This window comes from Mirounga angustirostris, unplaced genomic scaffold (assembly GCF_029215605.1).
Source record: "Mirounga angustirostris isolate CCGP_5_RB_7025 unplaced genomic scaffold, mMirAng1.0.hap1 SCAF_2, whole genome shotgun sequence".
Taxonomy (NCBI): domain Eukaryota; kingdom Metazoa; phylum Chordata; class Mammalia; order Carnivora; family Phocidae; genus Mirounga; species Mirounga angustirostris.
The window spans coordinates 117,710,255-117,722,756 of NW_026991710.1; the positions used below are offsets into that span (position 1 = coordinate 117,710,255).

Consider the following 12,502-nt stretch of genomic DNA (forward strand, 5'->3'; position numbering starts at 1 on the left):
CTATAGATAATAGTCTCCATTTAAAAATTATGTAGGTCAAGGTCATTGCTGCTATTTATTCCTTTTAAATAAGAATCAGAAATACAGACCTAATAGTTTCTGCTTAATTCTTGAGTGCTCTATAATTATTCAGTGATGGACCAGCCGATAACTAAGAATTAAATCATGAAGGTCACAGTATTACCTGTCACACTATGGTGCCAATATGTCATCAGCTCCAAACAAAATTGTGAGGTTTGTCACATATCATTTCTTAAAGGAAGAGGTAAAATATGGCCAGGCAAGGCTGACAATGAGGTAATACTACAAAACACAACTAACTAATTTGTGCAGTTAAACTATTTTTTTTTTAGCTGTGGTAGAATACACAACATAAAAGTTAACATTTAAAACAATTTAACCATTAAATTCAGTAGTGCTAGGTACATTTACACTGTTGTACAACCAATCTCCAGAACTCTTTTCATCTTATAAAACTAAAACTTGATACCATTAAACAACAACTTTCTAATTCTCCCTCTCTCAAGCCCCTGGCAACCATCATTCCTTTATTAGTTCAACATGTTTTTTTGGTAGAGTTTAGGTTTTGTCTACATATAAGATCATGTTATCTATGAATAAATTTTATTTCTTCCTTTCCAATTTTATTTCTTTTTCTTGCCTAATTGCTCCTGCTAGGACTTCTAATACTATGTTGAATAGAAGTGACAAAAACAGGCATACTTGTTTTGTTCTAGTTCTCAGAGGAAAGGTTTTCAGTCTTTCATCATTGAGTATGGTAATAGCTTTTGGCTTTTCATATATGGCCTTTATTATGTTGAGGTAGTTTCTTTCTATTCACAGTTTGTTGAGTGTCTTTATCATAAAAGGGTGTTGAATCTTGTCAAATGGTATTGTTGCATCAACTGAGATGATCATGTTTTTTTTTCCCTCCATTTTGGTAATGGGTTATATTACATTGATTGATTTCCATATGTTAAATCATCCTTGCATGCCAGGAATAAATCCCACTTGTTCATGGTGTATAATCTTTTTTTTTTTTTTTTTTTTAAGATTTATAAGAGAGAGAGAGAATGCAAGCAGGGGGAGGGACAGAGGGAGAGGCAGAGAGAGAATCCCTGCTGAACATGGAGCCCAACACAGGGCTCAATTTCACAACCCTGAGATCATGACCTGAGCCGAAATCAACAGTCAGACACTTAACCGACTGAGGCACCCAGGTGCCCTGTTGTATAATCTTTTTAATGTGCTGCTGAATTCTGTTTGCTAGTATTTTGTTAAGGATTTTTGCATCAATATTCATTACGGATATTGGTCTGTAGTTTTCTTGTAGCTTCTTTGTCTGGCTTTGGTATCGGTATAACCCTACCCTCACAGAATGAGTTTTGAAGTGTTCCTTCCTCTTTAATTATTCAAAACAATTAGAGGAGGACTGATGTTAATTTTTCTTTCAACGTTTGGTAGACTTTATTAGTTAAGCCATATGCTCCTGGTCTTTTATTTGTTGGGAGGTTTTTGATTACTGATTCAATCTCCTTACTGGTTCTAGGTCCTGTTTCATCATGATTTAGTCTTAATAGATTGTATGTTCTAGGAATTCATCCATTTCATTTAGATTATCAAGCTGTTGGCATATAATTCTTCATAATACTCTCTTACAGTCCTTTTTATATCTATAGAATCAGGCGTAATGTCCCCTCTTTCACTTCTGATTTTAGCTGAGTCTTCTTTTTTTTTCTTACTCAATGTAGCTAAAGGTTAGTTAATTTTGTTGATCTTTTTGAAAAACCAACTCTTGGTTTCAATGATTTTCTCTATTATTTATCTACTCTCCATTCCATTTATCTCTCATTGAATCTGTATTACTTCCTTCCTTCTGCTAGTTTTGGTTTTTCTAGTTCCTTAAGGTATAAAGGTAAGTTGTGAATTTGAGATTTTTATTTTTTAATGTAAACATCAACAGCTATACATTTCCCTCTTAACAAAATTTTCACTGTATCCCATTAAGTTTTGGTATGTTGCATTTCTGTCATCTATCTCAAGATATTTTCTAATTTCCTTTTTGGCCTTTTGGTTGTTTATATAAATGTGGGTTTTTCTGTTTTCCTTCTGCTACTGATTTCTCACTTCATTACATTATAATTGGAAAAAATACTTTGTATGATTTCAGTTTTTAAAAATTTATTAAGATTTGTTTTTTGGACTAATATATTGTCTATCCTATAAAATATTCCATGTGCACTTAAGAAAAATAATGTATTTGAATCAATATTCATCAGTGATATTGGTCTGTACTTTTCATGTAGTGTCTTTGCCTGGCTTTGGTATCTGGGTAATACTGCCCTCACAGAATGACTTTGGAAGTATTCCCTCCTCTTCGATTTTTTGGGAGAGTTGGAAGAAGATTGGTATTAATATTTATTTCAATTGATTGGTATTAATTTTTCTCTCTGTCGTTAGATGGAGTGTTCTATATAATATGTCTATTCAGTCCAATTGGTATATAGTGTTGTTCAAGTTTTCTGTTTCCTTATTGATTTAAATGGTTGTCCTAAGTTATGCATGTTTAGTGCAGCAAGAATTTGTTTATATGGTATAAGGTAGAACATTTAATGCTAATGCTATCCCCCCTTCCCTGCTTACAAACATATAAAAGCTAGCAGGTCCAGGATTCTAAGCTTCCTATGTATTCCTTACTCCACAAGATTGCTGAAATCACCAAATATCATTTGTGCCTTCCTGAGGAAGAAGAGAGGCACTGGAGAAGTACATCCATTTTCCTGTATCTTTGATCTCGTGTATGTTCTTCGCACTGCTTCTGGGCTCAGTCAATAACAAGTTAAAGTACAAGTAACTTTGGCCAAGTATGAGATACCATTCTCGCTAATATCTGAAACCAAGACCAAGCAGCCCAATCAACCTCAAAGAGTTTCACCAACATCACCTACAAGCCCTCTTCAATCTCCACTGTGAGCCCACAATCACAAATTATAATGTGCAGCTCGTTTACTGGTACTGAAGTAATGCTCACTCCCACATCAAAGGTAGCTGGAGCACTAAAAGGAAAGACAATCACAGGATACCCAATAATTGTAAAGTGCAAGAGAGATCGCTGGCTGATCACCAAGCTCTTTTGTCTTTTTCCAGGGGACATGACTGGATTATATTTCCTTTGGAGTTAGGTGAGGCCCCGAAAAGCCAATGATGTAGGTATAGGCTGAGTCTGAGGGCCTGAGAGCCAGGAAAGCCAATGATGTAGGTGTAGTCTGAGTCTGAAAGCCTGAGAGCCAGGAAAGCCAATGATGTAGGTATAGGCTGAGTCTGAGTCTGATCTAAGTTTCAGTCTGAGCCAGCAGGCTCCAGACCCAAACACAGCCAATTATTCAGCTTGAGTCCAAAGACAGAAAATGACAGAAGTGCCAGCTCTGACAGTCAGGCAGGAGGAATTCCCTCTTCCTCACTGGAGGGTCAGCCTCTCAGTTCAATTCAGGCTTTCAATGGATTGGATGAAGGCTACCTGCACCGGGGAGGGCAATCTGCGTTACTCAGTCTATCACTCAAACATTAACCTCATCCAAAACCACCCTCACATACTCACCCAGAATAATGTCTAAGTACCTGGGCACCTCGTGGTTCAGTCGAGTTGATACATACAACTAACCGCCACAGCCACCCACTCCTCCAGAATCCACTCTGGCAGCCAGAAACTGTGTTAGGTCTCTGGGATATTTTCATTTTCTATTTATTTGAGCATTACCTTAACTAACACATACTTTTGACTAAAACCCAGTATTTTTTTTTTCTAAGTCAGAGAAACCTAGAAACAATGAAAAGACCTCAAGCAATACAACAAAAAGTAGAGAAAGAACCATAACAGCAGAAATAATAATTGAAAATGCAACTTTCTGGCAGTTCAGACACCACAGTACTATAAAACATTCCAAGGATCCTGGATCTGATCCTATAAAGTGAGAAACTACTGAAGTTCTGAGATTAATGAAAGGAACAGAGCTGAAGTCCTGGATATAAAAGTATTATTTGAGTTATACACTGAAGTCATTTTCAAAATCATGTTTATATAAACATTAGAATGATATACTTACTTACGTATTTAGGGTTTATGCTACCTCTGCATAGTTCCAAAAGAATAGCTTAAGGCATCATGCAAAACACAAAACAGACAAAAATATAAGCCTGCTGAGGACTGGAACTCCTTCTCATTTCTGTATTCACAGTACCCAAGAGTGCTGGCACATGATGAATCGGAACAGAAACACGTTTATAGAATGAATGAATGAATGAATGAGTGCCTAAGTGAGAGGGAAAAAAGGGAAATAGATGTTACTAAGCAACCAACTGGAATGAGTTTGTTGTTGAGGAGCACTGCAGCAATAAATTTAGTGAAGGGTTTCTACTCACTTAGAGAAAAGCCAGAAGTAAAGGGAGTTTTCACTGTCTACAAAAGTCTACAAGATCCTTAAAGAGAAAAATCCTATTTTAGAATTAACAGCTAGAAAAATTTATGCACTAAATCCTTATATAATAGATGTCTGTAACTACTGTTTTGAGAGAAAAATAGTTATGTAAATACTTCTAACACTGGCCCTCTAAAGTTTGTAAGGACATTGGTAAAACTAACACAATAAAAGCACTTATATAGAGAGGAGAAATAATGGTCTAGAAAGTTTGCATTTTATGATCTAATTTAATATGGGAAAAATAATCATATTTTTAAATTCTACTCTACATCTATGAAGAAACATCTCTTATTATGAATTATTTCAGAATCTTGTTACAGACAGACTGCATTTTAACAACCCAATTCATAATTTGCTAGAAAAGATAGTAAACAGAAAAATCAGATTAAAAGGTTTTATGTTACCACATCACAAAATAAAACAGGACAGATTCTCACCAGAATTAGAGGGCATTCTGTGTAGCACATAGAAAATTCACTTTGAAGGATCACAGAAAAATCCAAGGTGGAGAGGTAGGAAACAGTGGCATCTCAGAAGGCAACCTTCTTCCAAAGATGCTGCAAGACTCCATTTGAAATGCAGCCATTTTCTCACAAAAGAAACTAGCATGCTTCAGAATGAACTGCACCAGGGATTTGTTAATTTCATGATGGCTATGTGTCCAGCAATTCAGGGGAAGTCAGCCAGTAGATATTAACATTCATCATTCACAAATTCGTTTAACAAATATTTATGATTGCCAATTACATGCCAGGAATTATGTCAGACACTGAATTTACCATAATTAGTGAAACATACATAGCCCTTGATCTCAAAGAGCTTATAGTCTAGGATGGAAAGCCAACACTGAAAAATTAACCCAGGTATTACATGTAAACCATAGTAAGTGACAGAAAAGTAAGTTCGTTCTAAGAGTTGGTAGTTGGGGAACTGAATTTACATGGTAGGGGAAAGATCAGAGGAAGCCTCCTTGAGAAAGTTACATTTAAAGTGTGATGCAGGGGCGCCTGGGTGACTCAGCTGGTTAAGCGTCTGCCTTTGGCTCAGGTCATGATCCCAGAGTCCAGGGTTTGAGCCCCACATTGGGCTCCCTGCTCAGCGGGGAGTTTGATTCTCTCTCTCCCTCTGCCGCTCCCCCTGCTTGCGCTCTCTTCTCTCAACTAAATAAATAAAATCTTTAAAAACAATTTTTTTAAAAAAGAACCAAGTGTGATGCAAAGGCGAGAAAGGAGTGATTTCCCTAGCCAAGGACAAAGCAAGCAGCACTGATGGAGGAACTGAAAGAGGAAGAGTGGAGCAAAAAGAGTAAGAAGTGCTGTACCGAGTACACACTGTTTTGCAAACACATTAATTCCAATCTTTGCAGCACTCTGGGGTGAAAGTATTGGCATCCCGTTTATATACAAGGAAAGTGTATTCTTACTCAAGAATACAGAGTGCTGCTAAATTGAGGGGGAAAACTCAAAGTTTGGTCAAATTTCAGGCTATACATTCCTTTTATTAAGGCTCTAAGGTTAGAAGGTTTAATAATTTAATCCTCACCAAATGGGATTAAAGTTCTAGGTCTATAAAATATAAAGTTAAATATTTTATATTCCATCCTTTAGACATACATTCCAGTTTCTGTGGGTTTTATATTTGAAAAGCCATACTTCTATGTGTATCCAAACTACGACTTATGCACATATATATAGTTAGTTTAAATGGCTTTTAAAATCTTTCTAGCAAAGCTTTTAAAGCAATTTAAGGTTATATAAAAATATGAAAACCAACATTAGTATGATCCTTTAAATTCTACAGAGTACTTACATAAATTTCAGCATATTTAAGAAGATAACTGGCTTACTATTGGAACTATAATGATCACATATTAGATAACATAAATGTTTCTAGATATCTCCTCTCTTTAACGAAAGCTAGAAAGAATGTTTTCATTAATTGTTAATACTTCTAATTTCCTATTGTAGACAGAATAATGACCCCCCAAAGATGTTGGCACCCTAACCCTTGGGTCTTATGAATGTTACCTCACATAACAAAAGGGGCTTTAAAGACGGAACTAAGGTGGTTACTTAGCTGACCCTAAAATAGAAGGAATATCCTGGATTATCTAGGTGGGCCCAATACAATTACATGCGCCCTTAAAAGTAGAAGAGGAAGTCCGTGAGAGATGGGTAGAAGAGATATGAAGAGCGAGAGGGACTCCACCCACCAGACAGACCTTGAAGACAGAGGAAGGGAGCCATGAGCCAAGGAATGTGAGTGGTCTCTAGAGGCTGAAAACAGTCCTCAGCGGACAGTCCTACTGAACTAGAGAAAATAAATTTGTATTGCTTTAAGATGCTACATTTGTGGTAATTAGTTATGGCAGCCATGACAACTAATACTTTTATTATTCCTGAGCTCCTTGATTATAGCTTCTTTGAAACCGTTGCTACAAACAAAGTCTTAGCTGATAAGTACAATAACATTTTTCTATTCTATTGCCTTACTGCTCCTCCTGACTGCCTCCTTCTTGGAACCATCTCCTCCCTTGGTTTTCTTGTCACCATTCCTGATTCTTTTATTTTATTTTTTTAAGATTTTGTTTGTTTGAGAGAGAGAGACACAGCAAGAGAGGGAACACAAGCAGGGGGAGTGGGAGAGGGAGAAGCAGGCTTCCTGCGGAACAGGGAGCCCGATGCGGGGCTTGATCCCAGGACCCTGGGACCATGACCTGAGCTGAAGGCAGTCGCTTAACCAATTGAGCCACCCGGGTGCCCCACCATTCCTGATTCTTGATTCTCTTCCTTTTCTCTGCCTTGTGCACAGGCACTTTCTGCAATCTTCTGTAAATGTTGCTATTCCTTAGAGTTCTGTCCCCAGACCCTCTTCTCACAAGACATATACTCTTGGCTTCTACCTATAAAAGCTAGCCAGGGACTCACAAATCTTATCCACAGCTCAAAAGTCACTCAATTTCAAATCACTATCCATCTTCAAGGATATCCCAAAGCTTCTCCTAATTTGAACTTAGTCTTTCCTCCCAAACCTGCTTCTCTAGCTCCTGAACACTCTTCCTCCATTAACTAACTGTACCTCCAGTCAAGTAAACCGGTCAAGTTACTTTGCCATTATCTTAAGATTATTCTTTCTCACGGATCCCTTATGTCATTGGTAGCTGAACACACTTGGGCATTTCTTAAATGTCTTGTTCTATCCCCAAGCCATAGCCTGATTTAGGAATCTATCATTTCTGAAGTAGATTAGCAAACTCCCACTTTGCCTCTTCACTTCCAGTCTTGCCAATCTCTAAATCTTTCCTCCACCTTCTCTCTAGCATGAGTTTTCTAAAACAAGTCTTATTTTATTGTTTATAAAAATGTACAGCAGCTCTCTGCAGTTCTCAGCATAAATTCTGTCCTTTTAAGACTCATTTATTTCACTCTCTTCAACATTCACCTATGTAATACATTAATGCTATTCTGTATGCTGTATCTTATAACCGAGATGCCTTTCTGCTGTTCATTTCCAATGGCTGACTGAGGACTCACCCAACACTGGTATGCCTCAAAAGTACAGTTTGAAAATCACTATTTTTAAAGTTTTAGTTGTCCTGCAGTTTCAGGAGGAACTCAACTACAGAATGATATAATAGAAAGTACACTGAACTTGGCACCATCACACCAAGCTCCTAGTTCTATTATTAAAAAGGCAAGAGGTTAAAACTGCCTGGGGCTTGTTTTTTCATTTGTCAAGTGAAAGGGTCAAACTAGATGATTTAAAGGTCCATTAAAATTGACAATTCTAACTTTCTAATTAAGAGCACTAAAACTTACTAGGCCCTGAAAAGCAGTAAGGCTAACTTATAACACTGTTCAATTTCTAGAGATCCATCAACATACTTACATGGTTCATACATAATAATTAACTTTATCAACTAGATAATATAGATTATCTTGCTCTAAGGCTTTGGGGATAGGTCTAAATGGTATTGGAAGATCAAACCAACTAAACGTGAAGGCAGAAATGTAAAGCGAAAAAAGGCCAATTTACAATTACCAAAGGAAGGCTACCTAGAGTGATTAAATGACCTAGAGTGATGTAAAAATTTTAAAAGCAAGCAAAATCTTAAGACTAGATCAGGGCTTTTTTTTTTTTTTTTAAAGATTTTATTTATTTATTTGAGAGAGAGAATGAGAGAGAGCACATGAGAGGGGGGAGGGTCAGAGGGAGAAGCAGACTCCCCGCCGAGCAGGGAGCCCGATGCGGGACTCGATCCCAGGACTCCAGGATCACGACCTGAGCCGAAGGCAGTCGCTTAACCAACTGAGCCACCCAGGCGCCCAAGATCAGGGTTTTGATGGCTTTAATGAACCAAAAAGTTTCAAAACAAATTAACTTTTTTTCTAATTTGAGACTTCCCATGGTCACTTTCTCTCCCCCCCTTCTGAGCTTTGTTGCCACTTGCTTTTTTTTTTTTTAAATCCCAAGCAAATGCCTCCTCCTTGTTGCTCGGGCGTTGCTATAAATAAAATCAGCTAAAGTGTCCGACTGATCGTAAACAGGTTTGGGGCGATAATGAGTCTATAGTAATTAGGGCTTCAGTGGATTCAACCCAACCCTCCCGCTCCCTCCCTGGCGGCGCACACCGGGCTCCAGGCAGCGCATCTAGGGAGTGGCCACCCTGCTAAGATGGTTGGGTCTCTTCGCCTTCAGAGAGGCGGGGACTGCGTAAGCCGAGCCTTTTTAGGTTTTGTTCACGTTTTCGTGCAAACTGCGAGTGGGGTGAGCTGCGCCCAGACACTCCCCGGCCCTCCGTACACCCCTCGGGAGCGCGCGCCGGGGCTCGAGCTTGGAACGGGGCTGAAATGGTAACCGCTGGAGTAACGGACTCGGCTCCCTGGGGCCGCTCAAGCCCTCGGGGACAGGTCGGGGTGGAGAAGGCACCAGCCTTCCCCGCGCCCCAGCCCCAGCCTCAGCGCAGCGGGTGGACCCAGCAGCTCCGGAGGACCCAACGGACCCGGCGTGGCACCAACTCCCCCCACCCGTGGCTGGCTTTCCTCCTCCCGAGGCCGGGAGAGCGCACCCAAGAACCTCGCTCGGGGCACCTCCATCCCCGAACTCAAAAGCCAGCCCCTCACCCGGCCCCAACCTGTTCAGCCTGGCGGGTCGCCAGAGAAAGGGGTGCGGCCAGGAATCCCCGCCCTGGGCGTGGAAGCAATGACTCTCATTCCTTACCCTAGCCCGAGCGCGAAGAGCAGCAGGGAAGTGGCCTACTGCCCACGCACCTGTCCGGCGGGCCCGTTTTCGGCAGTGGCAGCTCAGATGTCCGAGTCGCTGCCACTTGGTCCCCGCACTTCCCCAGACCAATCCGCCGGCGGCCGCTCAGCAGCGACTGCTAACCGCGCATGCGCGTGCGGCCGCAGGCGGGGAGCAGGCGGTGGCCGGAGGCGCGGGCCGCGCGCACCTGAACCCAGGGGCTCAACCGCCGCGGAGGGGCGCTGCTGGGCGAGGCCTGCCCTGAGCTGCGGAGCCCGCCATAAAGCGCGCCCTTGGGGCTCGCGCCAGCTCCGCCGGCCGGTTGTGGGGTGGACGGGTCTCCTGGACCGGGAGGGCACGATTTCCTCATTAGCCCGAAGACTTTCTCCCCACGAGGAGCACTTGTCCTCTGCATTCAGAGGGGGTCCGCCTGCTATTGCGCATAAATGGGTCCTGAGTTTTATATAAATCACGTTTCTGAACAGTGCCCACTTAGTACCCCAGGCTTTTCATAGAATTCTATATGTTAAGAGACGAGAAGTCGGGGCGCCTGGGTGGCTCAGTCGTTAAGCGTCTGTTTTCGGCTCAGGTCATGATCCTGCGGTCCTGGGATCGAGCCCCGCATCGGGCTCCCCGCTCGGCAGGGAGTCTGCTTCTCCCTCTCCCACTCCCCCTGCTTGTGTTCCTGCTCTCGCTGTCTCTCTCTCTGTCAAATAAATAAATAAAATCTTAAAAAAAAAAAACACGAGAAGTCATTGTGATCCTCGGGGAGGCTTCCTATTCCGTGTGGGTGTGTATGATAAATATAGATCTATTAAATGTTGACATAATAAATACATTTTCTTTCCGAAATACTATTAGTAAGAATTGGTAACATTTATTGCGCTCACTGTACTCTAGGGACTTTACATTCATGATTTCATTTAACCATCACAACAACCCAGGTGAAGGAACTAAAGATAATTACTTGCCCGAACCTTTGATTAACAAATAGGGCTCAAATCCAGGTCTGTCTCTCCCAGAGCCTGTACTTTTAATCAACACACCAAAAATAAAAATATAGCACAAAGGTAGGATTGAATCATAAGCTTCTTTGCCCCACTGATGGTTTACCATGCAGCTTTCTCTAATATTTTATAGTAAATCTTGACTGATTTTGAATAGCTGGGATGTATGGTAGGCATATGTTTAACTGTTTAAGAAAATGCTGAGCTGTTCTACGTTCCTACCAGCAATATAGTATGAGAGTTCCAGTTATGCTACGCTTTCACCATTGCCTGGTATGGTCAGTCTTAACCCTTCCAGAGGTCGATCAATGATGTCTCGTTGTGGTTTTATATATATATTTCTTTAAGATTTATTTATCTATTTGGGAGACAGAGTGAGAGAGAGTGCGAGCAGGGGAAGGGGCAGAGGGAGAGAGAGAGAGAATCTCAAGCAGACTCCCTGCTGAGTGCCCAGCGGACATGGGGGGATCTCAAGACCCTGAGATCATGACCTGAGCAGAAATCAAGAGTTTGTCGCTCAAGCCACCAAGCCACCCAGACGCCCCTCACTGTGCTTTAAAATGCTATGTAGTTTTCTTATATATTACCAAATCTCCTCCTTAGGAGTTATATCATTTTTTATCCCCATTAACAGTGTATGAGAATGTTTATTTCCACATAACCTCACCCAACAGAATGCGCTGTCAAGCTTTTGGGATCACAATAAAATTGTAAGTTAACTTAGGAAGAACTAACATCAGATGTCCTATCCAAGAAGAGAAAAGCCTATTTGCTTGAGTCTCTTGAATCTTTAAGAGTGTTTTACAGCTTTCTTTGTATAGGTTTTGCACATTTATCTTTAGATCTTCATTGAAATTTACATACACAAAATACCATTCCTTTAAAGTTTACAATTTGATGAATTTTGACAGGTGTATATACCTCTGCAACCACTTCCTCAATCAAAATACAGACTACTTCCATCACTTCCAAGAGTTACCTGGTTTTGTACATTTCTTCTTAGGTTTATTCCTAAATATCTTTTTCACTGCTATTATAAAAGAGGTTTTCTTGATCATCATATATTCTAAGGGTTTATTATCACTTTTAAGAAGTTACTCCTTTTTGAATGCTAAACCTATATCCTGAGATCTTGCTGAATTATTTTATTTAAATTAGTTTTGTGATTAAGTCCCCTAAGTTTTTCCACATATAGTATCATGCTATCTTCAAATAGAACTTTATTTTTTATTTTCCAATTCTTATGCCTGTAATCGTTTTTTCTTATCAAATTTCATTGGTTAACCTTGCCAGAACAAGGTAACAGTCCTGGAGACAGTGGGGATCATTTGCTCTGTTTCTGATGCTAGTAGAAATGCCTCCAGTGTTTCCTCATTAAATAAAGAACCATTTTTAGAATTGAGGTATCTATGACTGTCAGAGTTAACAAATTAAAATACAAGACATTCAATGAGATTCTAATTTCATAGAGACAAATAATTTTTAGTACATATATTTTTCATATATGTTTATCTGGCCCTTAATTTTATCATGTTAAGGTATCCATTCGTTGTAATTTTAATATTCTTTTTTTTTTAAAGATTTTATTTATTTATTTGAGAGAGAGAATGAGAGAGAGAGAGCATGAGAAGGGAGAGGGTCAGAGGGAGAAGCAGACTCCCCGCTGAGCAGGGAGCCCAATGCGGGACTTGATCCAGGGACTCCAGGATCATGACCTGAGCCGAAGGCAGTCGCTTAACCAACTGAGCCACCCAGGCGCCCTGTAATTTTAATATT

The 12,502-nt window shown here is 40.2% G+C and overlaps 1 protein-coding gene across 2 annotated transcripts in view; it reads right to left on the reverse strand.

Annotated features, from left to right (window-relative positions):
- CLGN (calmegin) overlaps positions 1-9,864 on the reverse strand; it is a 59,086-nt gene extending 49,222 nt beyond the window's left edge. Inside the window, exon 1 of one of the 2 annotated variants that reach the window (XM_045880410.3) lies at positions 9,749-9,864. The gene's annotated coding sequence lies outside the window, so the exon portion shown is untranslated. Of the gene's footprint in view, positions 1-9,698 lie in introns of both variants that reach the window. The other variant, XM_045880409.3, reaches the window with a different exon arrangement.
- Between the last annotated feature and the right edge of the window lie 2,638 nt (positions 9,865-12,502).